A 13,637-nucleotide genomic window follows, 5' to 3' on the forward strand; every position below is an offset into this window, starting at 1 on the left:
ACTTGCAATGCTTAAAAGTTACGTGAGAAAGTATTGAGAAGTCCTGAAAAAGGCCCAGTAGTGGTGGTAATGACGCAGGAACAACATCGCTTAGTATCAGACAAAACTGCTCTGTGCTTCCAAAGATGTTATTTGAAAAATCAAACGGTCATGCAATTTGACAGATTCACAACAAAGGATTTATTATCTTCTCAGAGTTAAAAACTGTGGCACCGATGCAGTGGTGTGGGTAGTCCAGCGGAGGGAGGTATTCTATGAATCTCATCACAAAACTCTAAGGCGAGCTCTGCTGCTTCACAGCACCAGGCATCCGGGCTCGTGTCCACTCTCAGGCGACTGTCTGTGTGGAGTTTCACATTCTCACGGTGTCTGCGTGGGTTTCCACCGGGTGCTCTGGTTTCCACCCACAGTCCAACGTTGTGGATGTTAGGTGAATTGGACATGCTAAATTGTCCACAGTGCCGAGGGATGTGTAGGTTAGGGGCATTGTTCATGGGTAAGCATAGCATAGCATTTGAACGGGTCTGGGTGGGTTACTCTTCGAAGGGTTAGTGTGGACCTGTTGGGTAGAAGGCCTGTTTCCACACTGTAGCGATTCTATGAACTCCATGAACAACAGGGACAGACGGAGAGAGAGGAGGAGGAGGAAAATTTTGATTCCAAGTTCAATATATTTATTTCAAAATCAACTTTGCACAGAGATGCAGACAGAGGTACACACAAACTGAGATACAGACACTAACACACATAACACATGCTCACAGAGATACGCACGTAGATATTGACATTTCCACACAAAAATAACCCCATATACAGGCACACACGATCTGTAATATAGAGACATATACGTTTTTTAATGAATAAGCTATCATTGGTTCGTCGGAGAAGGCAGGAGAATGGGGTTCAGAAATATTAAATATCATGGCAGAAAAGATGGGCTGAATGGCCTTATTCTGTTCCAGTGTTCATTGCTTATATGCTCTTTCCTGGAATTGTCTTTCCACGAGGTCAGTGGAAACTGAATTTGGCAAGTATTTGGTTTAGGAGAGTTAATGGGAATGTGGACAGGTTTGAGGGCTGAGTGGTCGATATCTGTTTATAACTGTCGACTCCTTACATATCAAAAGAGTGGTGATTGGTTTGAGGGGGACACATTTTGAGAATAAGGACCTTTCCATTTCAGACTCAGATAGGAATGCTCCCTTCTCTTTAGGATTGTGTAATCTGTGGTGTTCTCATCCCTAGGGAGCAGTGAAGACTGGATTACAGAAAACACTCAAGGTTGAGTTCCATAGAACTTTGATGACCTGGAGACTCCATGTTTATTGGGAACAGACATGAAAATGATGTTTAGTTACAATCACATCAACAATGCACATTCCGAATGGTGCAGCAGGCTCAAGGGTCTGAATGGCCAGCTGCTGCTCCTAACCATGTGTTGTTCTCTCAAGCACTCTGTAATGTTACAGAGGTAAAGAAAGATCCCATTCAGCCAGTCAGCATCGTTATAATGAGAGAGGAGGAGACCATTCTGCCCTCTAAGGATTTACACATGAATAGATTGAAGTCATTCAGCCCACTAAGTACATTACACAGTTTAGGATGAGGCCATCCAACCTTTCTAGCTTGCTACCCAACAACAGGGGAAACCCAGTTAACTATCAGGGAATAACAATTGGGGATGTTCAGGTTGTAAAGTTGTAACTGTGTGGAGTTCCTCGGGGATTAGTGTGAGATTATCAACTATTTAGAATCTATGTCAATGACTTTGATGAGAGGACTGATTGGCTTGGAGCTCAGTTAGCTCATTCACCAAGAGAGTCATTTAATTGGACATGGAGACTCTGCAATGGGATACAGACAGGGGAGGTTAGTGATCAAAGCCTTGGCAGAAAACAGTATAATGGGGGTTAAGAGAAGTCAGTGTTGTTTTGAACAGAGAAAATAACAGTAATCTACTTAAATGGAGAGAAAATTGCAGAACTCATTGGTACAGAAGGATTAGTTCATTCCGGTACATGAGCCACATAAACCTCATCAGCAGATTCAGCAATAATTGGAAAAGGGTATCGAATCTTGCTGTTTTATGTAAAGTCTATTGGGTATAATCATTAGGATGTATTACTGCATTTGAACATGAAAATGCTGAGACTACATCTGATGTATTGTGTCTAGTAATGAACTCCTAAACTGAAAAAAAATGCAATGGTTTTCGAAGCTTTTCACTGATGTTTCACTTTACTCTTTGCTAGAATGAAGGCCTGATGGAATCATAGTGTCATACAGCATGGAAACAGACCCTTCAGTCCAGCTTATCTGCACCAACCAGATATTTCAATCTGATGTAGTACTCTTTGCCAGCATTAGACCCATAATCCTCGAAATGGTTCTTATTCACATACCCATCCATTGCCTCTTAAATGTTGTAATTGTGCCAGCCTCCATCACTTTCGTTGCCATCTCATTCCGTACACACACTACCCTCTGTGTAAAAACGTTACCCCTTCAGGTATCTTTTTAATCTTGCCCCCTCACTTTAAATCTATGCCCGCTGGTTTGGACTCCTCCGACCTTGGAAAAAAACCATATTCATGCCCCTCATGGCCTCTACAAGGTCAGCGCACTTCAGGCCTGAGAATACGCGATGTTCACATTGAACCATAAAGGGCCCTGAGGAGAGTGTACTGGGCATAGCTGAGGAATGAGAGAATAAAACTAAGGATTTAGTTTAATAAAACAATATATTAATTTTAGCACAGTACTTTGAAGAAATGAATTTATTGTACAGTAATCATGAAGCCACAAAAAAAAATATTTTCAAATGATAAATTACAAATCACTCCTAAATGGAGCAGGTAACAGGTGGGAGTATGCAATCAGGGGAATGTTTAACCAGACCTTACATGGTTCACGTTGGTGTTCAGGTAACATTATTATATGTTTCAGCTCAGAGAAGAAGAAAATGTAACTTGTCTGAACAGCCACAGCCATTGCTCCATCACTTTACTTGTGCATCTCGACAATAACATATAGAACATAGAACATGGAACAACACAGCACATAACAGGCCCTTCGTCCCTCAATGTTGTTTCGACCTGTGAACTATTCTCAGCTCATCCCCCTACACTATCCCAAAATCACCCATGTGCTTATCTAAGGATTGTTTAATTCTCCCTAATGTGGCTGAGTCGACTACATTAGCAGGTAGGGCATTCCATGCCCTTAACACTCTCTGCATAAAGAATCTGCCTCTGACATCTGTCGTAAATCTATCACCCCTAAAATTGTAATTATGCACCCTCATACAAGCTGACATCATCATCCTAGGAAAAAGACTTTCACAGTCTCCCCTATCTAATCCTCTGATCATATTGTATGCCTCTATCAAACCCCCTCTCAGCCTATCCACATAAGACCATCCCTCCAGACCAGGCAACATCCTGATAAATCTCCTCTGCACCTTTTCCAATGATTCCACATCCTTCCTGTAATATGGGGACCAGACCTATACACAATATTCCAAGTGTGGTGGCACCAGCGTTTTGTATAGTTGCAACATGACTTTACGGCTCCAGAACTCAATCGCTCAACAAATGAAATCTAACACACCATATTCCTCTTTAAGAGAGAGCAGAAAATCCATCAGTCATCTTTCCCACTCATGGATGGTTCCTTTTGAGGATTCATTGGAATCCTCCACTGCCAGTAGAGAAGGGAATTCAGCCAATTCCAGCTATTCCAGGAAGAAACCCCATTGCCAGCAGCATCTGTGAGGCAGAATTACAATTGCGACAATCTCAATTTTCCTTTTGCCATGAAATTATCTATTATCTGGACAAAACTCTTCCAAACTAATATTTGCAGATTTTGTTTCTTTTTTCTGTTTGCTTTCAGACGTATATGTGTGTCTCCGATTTATAGGAAAATCAATAATGATACACATATTGTCACTGTCCAAACTATATGTCATTTATCTTTCCATCGTTTTTTTGAATAACTTTGCTTTTGTTTTAGATTAATTGTTTTTGCAAATGTAAGAAACATGTCTGACATGTTCCTAACACTGTACCTGACCCAGTCTGAGACTGATATCATTTGCCATATAACACACTTGATTACACTGATAATTTGTCATGACCGATGGAGGAGTGGGACTAGAAAAAGATACAACGACTCTCCAACCTCGGTCGGAACAGGGATGAGGAGAAATTCTCTAAGGACCGTTTGAGTTGGAATTCTCTTCCCTACATGTCTGTGGTACCTGTGTGTTTGCATTTATTCAAAATTGTGTTAGATGCGCAATTTAGCATGGTCAATCCACTGAAAGTCTTTAGACTGTGGGAGGAATCTGGCACACCTGGAGGAAACACTTGCAGACAGGGGGAGAATGTGAAAACTCAATACAAATAGTCTTGAGTGTGGAAGCAAACCTGGCCCCTGGTACTGTGAGACAGTCGTGCTAACCACTGAGACACCATGCCACTCCCACTCCGCTCCCCACAATGAATCACTGAGCGAGGGAATACTGGGGAAAATGTAAATCTGTAATATAAACAGAAAACAGTGGCAAAGCACTGCAGATGAGCCAGTATCTGGAAAGAGAAACAGAGTTAGAATATTAAGCCTGATATAACCCTATTTGGGAAAAACTCATATTCGACTCAATCCGTTAAATCTGTTTCTCTCTGCTCAGAACCTGTGAAGGTTTCCCAGTACTTTCAACTTACTTAGTCTTTTGGACTATGGATATTTGTCTGATCTGAAAGGAAACAGTGAAGTTGCCATTTCTGTTAGCTCTCGAGTATTTGTTGGTGGCTTCTGAATGAAAAATTTAAATATGTGAGAATGACTATTGTTACGCATTATGAAAATGCTGAACTCCGTGGCACTGACATCACACAATCAATCATCTGTAAGAAACTAAGTGAATTAACGATTCCAATTGTTATCAATGTCTTGTCATGCTCCTGATGTCACTGGCATCATACTCATCCAGCAAGGTCATACCTTTCCGAAACTTCAGATGAGAGTGTGTAAACATAATATATCTTGTTTTTCTTTTAAACAGGGCATATTCATCCAGGGTTTTGGAAGGCACTAGCAAGGGCAGTTTATTTGTCATCACCAGTATCTCTGGAAATGTGCCAGAGAGCTGCCTACTTGAATATCTTCAATACAAGTAATGCAAATCCACACAGAGCTGTTGTAGGGATATTCTAAGATTTTTAACAAATACTTGTGAAGGAAGAGCAAATGAGTTCCTCGTCAATATCACATGCAACTTGGAAGATAACTTGCAGAGACTGCTTTTCCCATTGTTCTCATTACCACTGCAGAATGTTCTCTAATTCCCATTAATCACAGATTTGCTCAAGGTCCTTGATTCCACCCTCAGTCAAGTCCTGCTTCGATTGAAAGGGAAGTCACTCTGATCTCACCTCAGATTACATGGGAAGATCACTTGAAAGAATAAAGAGCAAAAGACACAAACACTGTTTGTTAGAACAAAGTCCTCACAATATTCAAAAGAAAATTGATACCTGGTCTTCCGATTCTGACAGAAGGTGTTTGTCCTATTGGTGATGAGGTTGTTTTGTTAAACATTGTGACAGAAGGACAGGAAGAAGCTCCAGTCTGTACCAACAAAACTATCCTGTTCACGGTGCATCAGACAGTGTCAAACATCCTATTGTCTGTTGTTATTGACATTGATCATTCACTGATGACCAGTAGTAGCACATAAATCAGCAGATTCCAGCATCTAGTGTGAGAGCAAAAAGGGAAAGGGAGGGTCAGGGCAAGTGATGTGACATACAGTGCAAGAAGTGTAAAGGGAGATGGTCAGTGGAAGATGGGCAATGCAAGGAAATTAGAAGGGTAAGGAACGAGTAGGAAGGGAGGATGATGTGTGCCAGAAGGCGCATCAGTAGCAGGAAAAGCATAGAGTTGGAAAAGTGAGATTGATTGACAATCAAACATCACTGTTCAGGAAAATTGGGATCTGGTTTCGTTTGAAAATTAAGAAAAGATTTCTCATACTTTTTTATTAATACTTGATTCTTGTTCATATTGTACATTCACTCTGCATTTCTGTATCTCCATCAAATGCAGACAGCATTTTCTTTGTCCGCAATGCATTATTGCAACATGATGTCACTTTTTAAAACAATATTCAGAACGATGGGTCCTTGTTCTTTTAATTTGCTTCCAATCTAACGTAGAAATGAAAATGTGAATTGATCTTCTATGGTGTGTTTTTAATGTAGAAACTAATTTTATCTTTATCCTCATCCCTCCAGCTCTTTCAAACAAACTTAATGAACAAGCCTGTGTCCATCCTGCAGATGAAAAGAAAAATCTTCAGTTCTGACTATTGCAGCAAATTTATTACAAAATAAGTTGCAGGCCCACATCAAATTGAACTGTCGCAGTGCACAGTGCCAAAACCTATTCCAAAATTAATGATATACAAGTCTTATAAATAATACATGCAGAGGGGTGGAGTGTAAAAGCAGAATTCAGCTCCAGGTCCAAAATATTATTTCTGACTTCCTCATAAAAAGACCTCAACTGCATCACGCTGTAAATTCACCAAAATATGAAAAACAAGAGACTGCAATTCCCAATTCTTCCTCTGCAATAGATCTGTAGAACAGGTAGAAAATCAAGGTTTGTATCTGATATTCATAAATAGAACATAGGACATAGAACATTACAGCGCAGTACAGGCCCTTCGGCCCTCGATGTTGCGCTACCCTGTCATACTAATCTGTAGCCCATCCCATCTACACTATTCCATGTACGTCCATATGCCTGTTCAATGACGGCTTAAATGCACTTAAATTGGTGAATCTATCACGGTTGCAGGCAAAGCATTCCATACCCTTACTACTCTCTGAGTAAAGAAACTACGTCTGACATCTGTCTTATACTTATCTCCCCTTACTTTAAAGTTGTGTCCCCTCATGTTTGCCGTCCCCATACTTGGACAAAGGCTCTCCCTGTCCACCCTATCTTACCCTCTGATTATCTTGTATGTCTCTATTAAGTCACCTCCTAACCTTCTTCTCTCGAACGAGAACAGCTTCAAGGCCCTCAGCCTTTCTCGTAAGACATTCCTTCCGTACCAGGCAACATCCTAGTAAATCTCCTCTGCACCCTTTCCGAAGCTTCTACATCCTTCTTATAATGTAGTGTGACCAGAACTGTACACAATACTCCAAGTGTGGGCATACCAGAGCTTTGTACAGCTGCAGCATAACCTCCTGGTTCCGGAGCTCAATCCCTCTATTAATAAAGGCCAAAACACTGTATGCCTTCTTAACAACCCTGTCAATCTGGGTGGCAACTTTCAGGAATCTGTGTACATGGACATCCAGATCTCCCTGCTCATCTGCACTCTGAAGAATCTTACCATTAGCCTAGTACTTTGCATTCCGATTACTCCGTCCAAAGTGTATCACCTCACACTTGTCCACATTAAACTCCATTTGCCACCTGTCAGCCCAGCTCTGCATCCTATATCTCTACAAACTACTACATCCTTCATCACTATCCACAAACCCACCGACCTTAGTGTCGTCCACAAATTTATGAACGCACTTTTCTAAGCCCTCATCCAGGTCATTTATAAAAATGACGAACAGCAGTGGACCCAACACTGACCCTTGCGGTACGCCGCTAGTAACTGGACACCAAGATGAACATGTTCCATCAATGACAACCCTCTGTTTTCTTTCAGCAAGCCAATTACTGCTCCAAACTGCTATGTCTCCCATAATCCCATTCCTCTGCATTTTGTACAATAGCCTACTGTGGGAATCCTGATCGAACGCCTTGCTGAAATCCATTTCCACCATATCAATCAGTTTACTCTCATCTACCTGTTTGGTCGCTTTGTCAAAAAGTCAGTAAGATTCGTTAGGCACGACCTACCCTTCACAAAACCGTGCTAACTGCCCCGACCAGATTATTCTTTTCTGGATGGTTATAAATCCTATCACTTATAACTTTTTTCCAACACTTTACCAACAACTGAAGTGAGACTCACTGGTCTGTAATTACCGGGGTTGTCTCAAATACCCTTTTTGAACAAGGGAACCACATTTGCTATATTCCAGTCCTCAGGCACTATTCCTGGAAACAATGATGATTTGAAGATCAATGCCAAAACTGGTAATCTCTTCCCTTGCTGCCCAGAGGATCCTAGGATAGACCCAATCTGACCCAGCGGACGTGTCTATTTTCACACTCTGCAGTATTTCTAATACCGCTTCCTTGTGAACCTCAATCTCTTCTAGTCTAGATGCAAGTAATTCTGTATCTTCCTCGCCAACATTTTCATTTTCTATAGTGAACACTGTCGAAAAATATTTATTTAGTGCTTCTCCTATCTCCTCTGACTCCACGCACAACTTCCCACTATTATCCTTGATTGGGCCTAATTTACCTCTCGTCATTCTTTTATTCCTGACATACCGATGGAAAGCTTTAGGGTTAACCCTGATCCTATCCGCCAACAAATTCTCATGTCTCCTCCTGGCTTTTCTGAGCTCTCTTTGTAGGTCTTTCCTGATTTCCTTGTAACCCTCAAGCGCCCTGAGTTTTCACATTTTGTTCGAACATAAGCCTTCTTCTTCTTCTTGACCAGGGATTCCACTTCCTTAGAAAATCACAGCTCACGCGTTCTATATCTTGCCCCCTGCCTGACAGGTACATACTTATCTAGGACACACAGGAGCTTTTCCTTGAATGAGATCCACCTGACCCATCTATAGTTCTCGTAGAGTAGTGATCCCAGTCAATATTTTGATAGTTGAAGTCCCCCGTGACAACTACCCTGCCTCTCTCACTCCTATCGAGAATCATCTTTGCTATGCTTTCCTCTACATCTCTGGGACTATTCAGAGGCCTATGGAAAACTCCCAGCATGGTGACTTCTCCTTTCCTGTTTCTCACTTCAGCCCATACTACCTCAGTTAACGAGTCCCCAATCATCCTTTCTACAACTGTAATATTGTCCCTGAGCAACAATGCCACACCTCCCCATCTTTTACCATCTTCTCTGTTCTTACAGAAACATCTGAATCCCGGAACCTGCAGCAGCCATTCCCCTCCCTGCTCTATCCATGTCTCCGTAATAGCCACAACATCAAAGTCCCAGGTATCAACCCACGCTGCAGTTCACCCACTTTATTTAGGATGCTCCTCGCGTTGAAATACACACACTTCAAATTAGGTTCTCGCTTGCCAGTGTCAGATACTTGATTTTGGAACTCCCTACTCTCATCCTCTTCTGTACCTGTCCTACAATTTTGGTTCCCATCCCTCTGCTGTATTCATTTAAATCCACCTTAAAAGATTTAGTGAATTTCCCACTCAGGATATTTGTACCCCTCTGGTTTAGATGAAGACCATCCTGCTTGTAGAGGTCCCACCTACCCCAGAAATAACTCTAATTATCCAAAATTCCGAAACCCTCCCTCCTGCACCATCCCTGTAGCCACGTGTTCAACTCCTTTCTCCCCCTATTCCTCACCTCACTAGCACGTGGCACGGGCAGCAAATCAAAGAAAACAACTCTGTTTGTCCGAGCTCTAAGTTTCCATCCTAGCTCCCTGAATTTCTGCCTCAAGTCCCCATCCTATGTCGCTGGTGCCAATGTGGACTACGATTTGGGGCTGCTCTCCCTCTCCCCAAAGGAACCGAAAAACATGATCAGAGACATCATGGACCCTGGCACCCGGGAGACAACATACCAACCGTGAGTCTCTCTCGCCCCCACAGAACCTCCTATCTGTCCCCCTAACTATCGAGTCCCCAATGACTACTGCTCTTCACCTCTTCCTCCTTCCCTTCTGAGCAGCAGGTGCCCCATTGCTTTCCCCTGGTAAGTCTTCCCCGCCCCCCCCCCCCCCAACAGTATCCAAAACGGTATACTTGTTGTTGAGGGGAATGGCCACAGGGGATCCCTGCACTGCCTGCCGCTTCCCTTTCTGTCCCCTAATTGTCACACATCTGTCTTTTCCTTTTATCTGGGGAATGACTAACTCTCTGTAAGTCCTGACAATAACTCCCTCAGGCTCCCGAATGATCGGAAGTTCATCCAACACCAGCTCCAGTTCCCTAACGTGGTTTTCGCGTTGGGTGCACTTCCCACAGATGTAATCAGCAGGGACATTAATGGTGGCCCTTACTTCCCACATTCTGCAAGAGGAACATTCCACTGCCCTAAACTCCATTCCCACTATTGCAACTCCCGAAGTGACTACTTAAAAAAAGGATTAGGAAATAAACTAGTTACCGAGTAGTGTCTCTGGTAACACAACCATGCAAATATAAACTGTTCTACTTATCCTTCCCAGAAGTCCCTTGCTCGCTTCTCCCTCGCTGGCCTGAAGGTAACAAGTTTAAATGTACTTACCGGCCATCCCGACCATCACCTTGCACCAACATCATCTACTCCCGGCTCCCCCCCCCCCCCCCTCGCTGCTCGGAAATGTTGATGATATTGATGTGGGAGATGGGGGGTGGGGTGGGGGGAGGGTGTTGGAGAATGATAAACAATGTTGTGGATGACACAACGACAGGCCGGGTGGGTCACGGTGAGGAGGAATGTGTTAGGTTACAAGAGGGTACAAACTGATTGTTCAGATGGCCAGATCAATGACCGATACAAATTAGCACTGAAAGATATGAGATGCTGCACTTTGGAAGAAGTAACAAGGCAAAAGAGAACTCAAACTAAGAAGATAGGTTAGTCTTGCTTTTGGAGCAGAGAAGGGTGAGGGGTGAACCTGACAGAGGTGTATAAGAGCATGAGAGGTATGGGGAGAGTGAACAGACAGCAGCTGTTCCCCTTAATCAAAGGGTCTATAACAAGGGACACATGTTTGAAGCGAAAGAGAAGACGTTGAGAGAGGATTTAGGGAATCCGTTTTGAACCCAGAGGATGATTTGTGTCTAGAATGCATTGCCTGGGAGGATGGTTGAGGAAGGTAACCTCACAAACTTTAGAAAACATTAGCATCAGCACTGGATGGTGCAGACTCGATTGGCCTTGTCTTTATACATGATTCCATGTGGTGGCAGCCATGAAAGCTCTGATACATTCTGAAGCACCAACCAACGGTACTTATTGGTTTGTTCTGGCGAAGTGTGCTCAGTAAGTGGCGAATTTACAAATCAACATCATCCCATAGAGTATCAGCACTTACTCAACCTAGGACAGCCCAGCCATCTGTTAAAATACCAGGATAAATCACATGCTCAGTGCAAGCATCGTCCCTCCAAAGCAATAACATAATTCCAACTGTTTGACACCATTATTTTAAGGAGACTAATAACATAGACACAGCTTTCCTTTCATTACTATATAGACTTGCATATGCAAGGTTGCTATTTCTCAGAAAAATAATAAACTCCATCCTATATGTTTGCTTTGACAATGTGTCAGTTTTCCTGTTTGCCTACGAGCTGTTCATCACAGCATGACGGCTTGTGTGACACTCCATCCACCACCTGCAATATTTACTCCCAGCTAACCCAGCACATGAGATGCACAGCTGGCACTCCCTCCCACCAGCCACTTGGACGGACCAACATCAACTAGAATGGAACTCTCAAGGGCAATTAATGCTGGTCTAGCTCCATTAAAATTCCAAATGAATTGAAACGACAATTGGATTTTCTATAATTATTGAAAAATGCAGAGTCTGATTTTTATTCATCTGATGAGTTTGTCACTGTCTTTATCGTTGTGTTATATATGTCCATGAAACCATTTTGTACATAAAAGAACAAAAAACCCTCAGGTCACAGATAGAGTCATAGAGTCATAGAGATGTACAGCATGGAAACAGACCCTTCGGTCCAACCCGTCCATGTCGGCCAGATATCCCAACCAATCTAGTCCCACCTGCCAGCACTCAGCCCATATCCCTCAAAAACCCTTCCTATCTTATACACATCCAAACGCCTCTTAAATGTTGCAATTGTACCAGCCTCCACCACTTCCTCTAGCAGCTCATTCCAATCACGTACCACCCTGTATGTGAAAAAGTTGCCACTGACGTCTCTTTTATATCTTTCCCCTCTCACCTTAAATGTATGCCCTCTAGTTCTGGACTCCCCGACCGCAGGGAAAAATACTTTGTCTATTTATCCTATCCATGCCCCTCATAATTTTATAAACCTCTATAAGGTCACTCCTCCGCCTCCGACGCTCCAGGGAAAACAGCCCCAGCCTGTTCAGTCTTTCCCTGTAGCTCAGATCTTCCAACCCTGGCAACATCCTTATAAATCTTTTCTGAACCCTTTCATGTTTCACAGCGTCTTTCCGATAGAAAGGAGACCAGAATTGCATGCAATATTCCAACAGTGGCCTAACCAATGTCCTGTACAGCCGCAACATGACCTCGCAATTCCAGTACTCAATACTCTGACCAACAAAGGAAAGCATACCAAACGCCTTATTCACTATCCTATCTACCTCCGACTCCATTTTCAAGGAGCTATGAACCTGCACTCCAAGGTTTCTTTGTTCAGCAACACTCCCTTGGACCTTACCATTAAGTGTATAGGAAGACAATGCAGCATTTAAGCAAAATCGGACAGGGCATAGTAGGCTATAGGTCTTCAGGTAACTGGCAATAATATACATTGGTGTTTTCTGGTTGCCGTAGATGTATTGGGCTGAAGGTTCTGTTTATATGCTGTGTGACTATCACTTTAATTGTTGTCTCCCTATTTCCATAGCTTGTGAGCATCAAGTGGTGAGGAATGCAATCTCCAAGGTCACACAGCACACCGACCTGAAGCTATATCATTCTGCCTTCGCTATCCAACGGATCAGAATCCCGTTTCTCTCTTTGTAACATACCTGTTAGTCTTCCAGCACCACAAGAATCCCTGGGGTTTATCACCATATTCTGAATAGAAATTAAACACAGGCAACAGAATGCTGGCCTTGCCAATGAAACCCACCTCGCAACAAGAACTGATAAGAATGAGCAGAATTAAAGTTATCCATTCGACCCAATCTAATGTTTAAAGCAGTTTCAAGGCAGGCTTTCACTTTTCCCTATGCTCCTGACCTTTCTCCAATACCATGAAACTTCCCTGAGTGATTTTGAGTGCTGTTTAAAAGTCACATATGGAAACCTGCGCCCAATAATCTGAAAGGAAATGTCTCTATGTTCATGAGAATCACCTCATATTTTTTTCAGTACCTAAAGTCAACAAAAATGCAGAGACTAACATCAGAGGTAAGTCACCAATACAGCTCAGTCATGCGATAAGATCGTAGATGATCTGATTGTGACATCAATCACACATTCCTCCTCTGCCTTTACAATGTTAGTGCTTCATTGTTAGTCAAGAATTTGCCTGCTTCTGCCTTAGGAATATTCAATGTTTTATCCTCCATTACTATCTGGGAAGAGAGTTCACAAATACACGACACTTTGAGAGGATTAAAACATACAACATCTTCTTAACTGAGATAACCTTCAGTTTCATAATCCATTAATTCCTGGTAATCTCTCACACAAGCTGAAATATGGTTTCAGAATTCAACATGAAAAGACGACTTGGAATATCCTGGTGTCACCAAGATCGCATGTTGTTCGCCTAAACTC

The 13,637-nt window shown here is 42.6% G+C and overlaps 1 long non-coding RNA gene across 1 annotated transcript in view; it reads right to left on the bottom strand.

Moving 5' to 3' along the window:
* Positions 1 to 2,583, bottom strand: part of LOC122550282 — a 10,506-nt gene extending 7,923 nt beyond the window's left edge. The window contains exon 1 of the long non-coding RNA XR_006311786.1: positions 2,536 to 2,583. This is a non-coding gene — a long non-coding RNA (uncharacterized LOC122550282). The remainder of the gene's footprint in view (positions 1 to 2,535) is intronic.
* Positions 2,584 to 13,637: the final 11,054 nt, after the last annotated feature.

Source organism: Chiloscyllium plagiosum, chromosome 5 (genome assembly GCF_004010195.1).
Source record: "Chiloscyllium plagiosum isolate BGI_BamShark_2017 chromosome 5, ASM401019v2, whole genome shotgun sequence".
NCBI classification, from domain to species: domain Eukaryota; kingdom Metazoa; phylum Chordata; class Chondrichthyes; order Orectolobiformes; family Hemiscylliidae; genus Chiloscyllium; species Chiloscyllium plagiosum.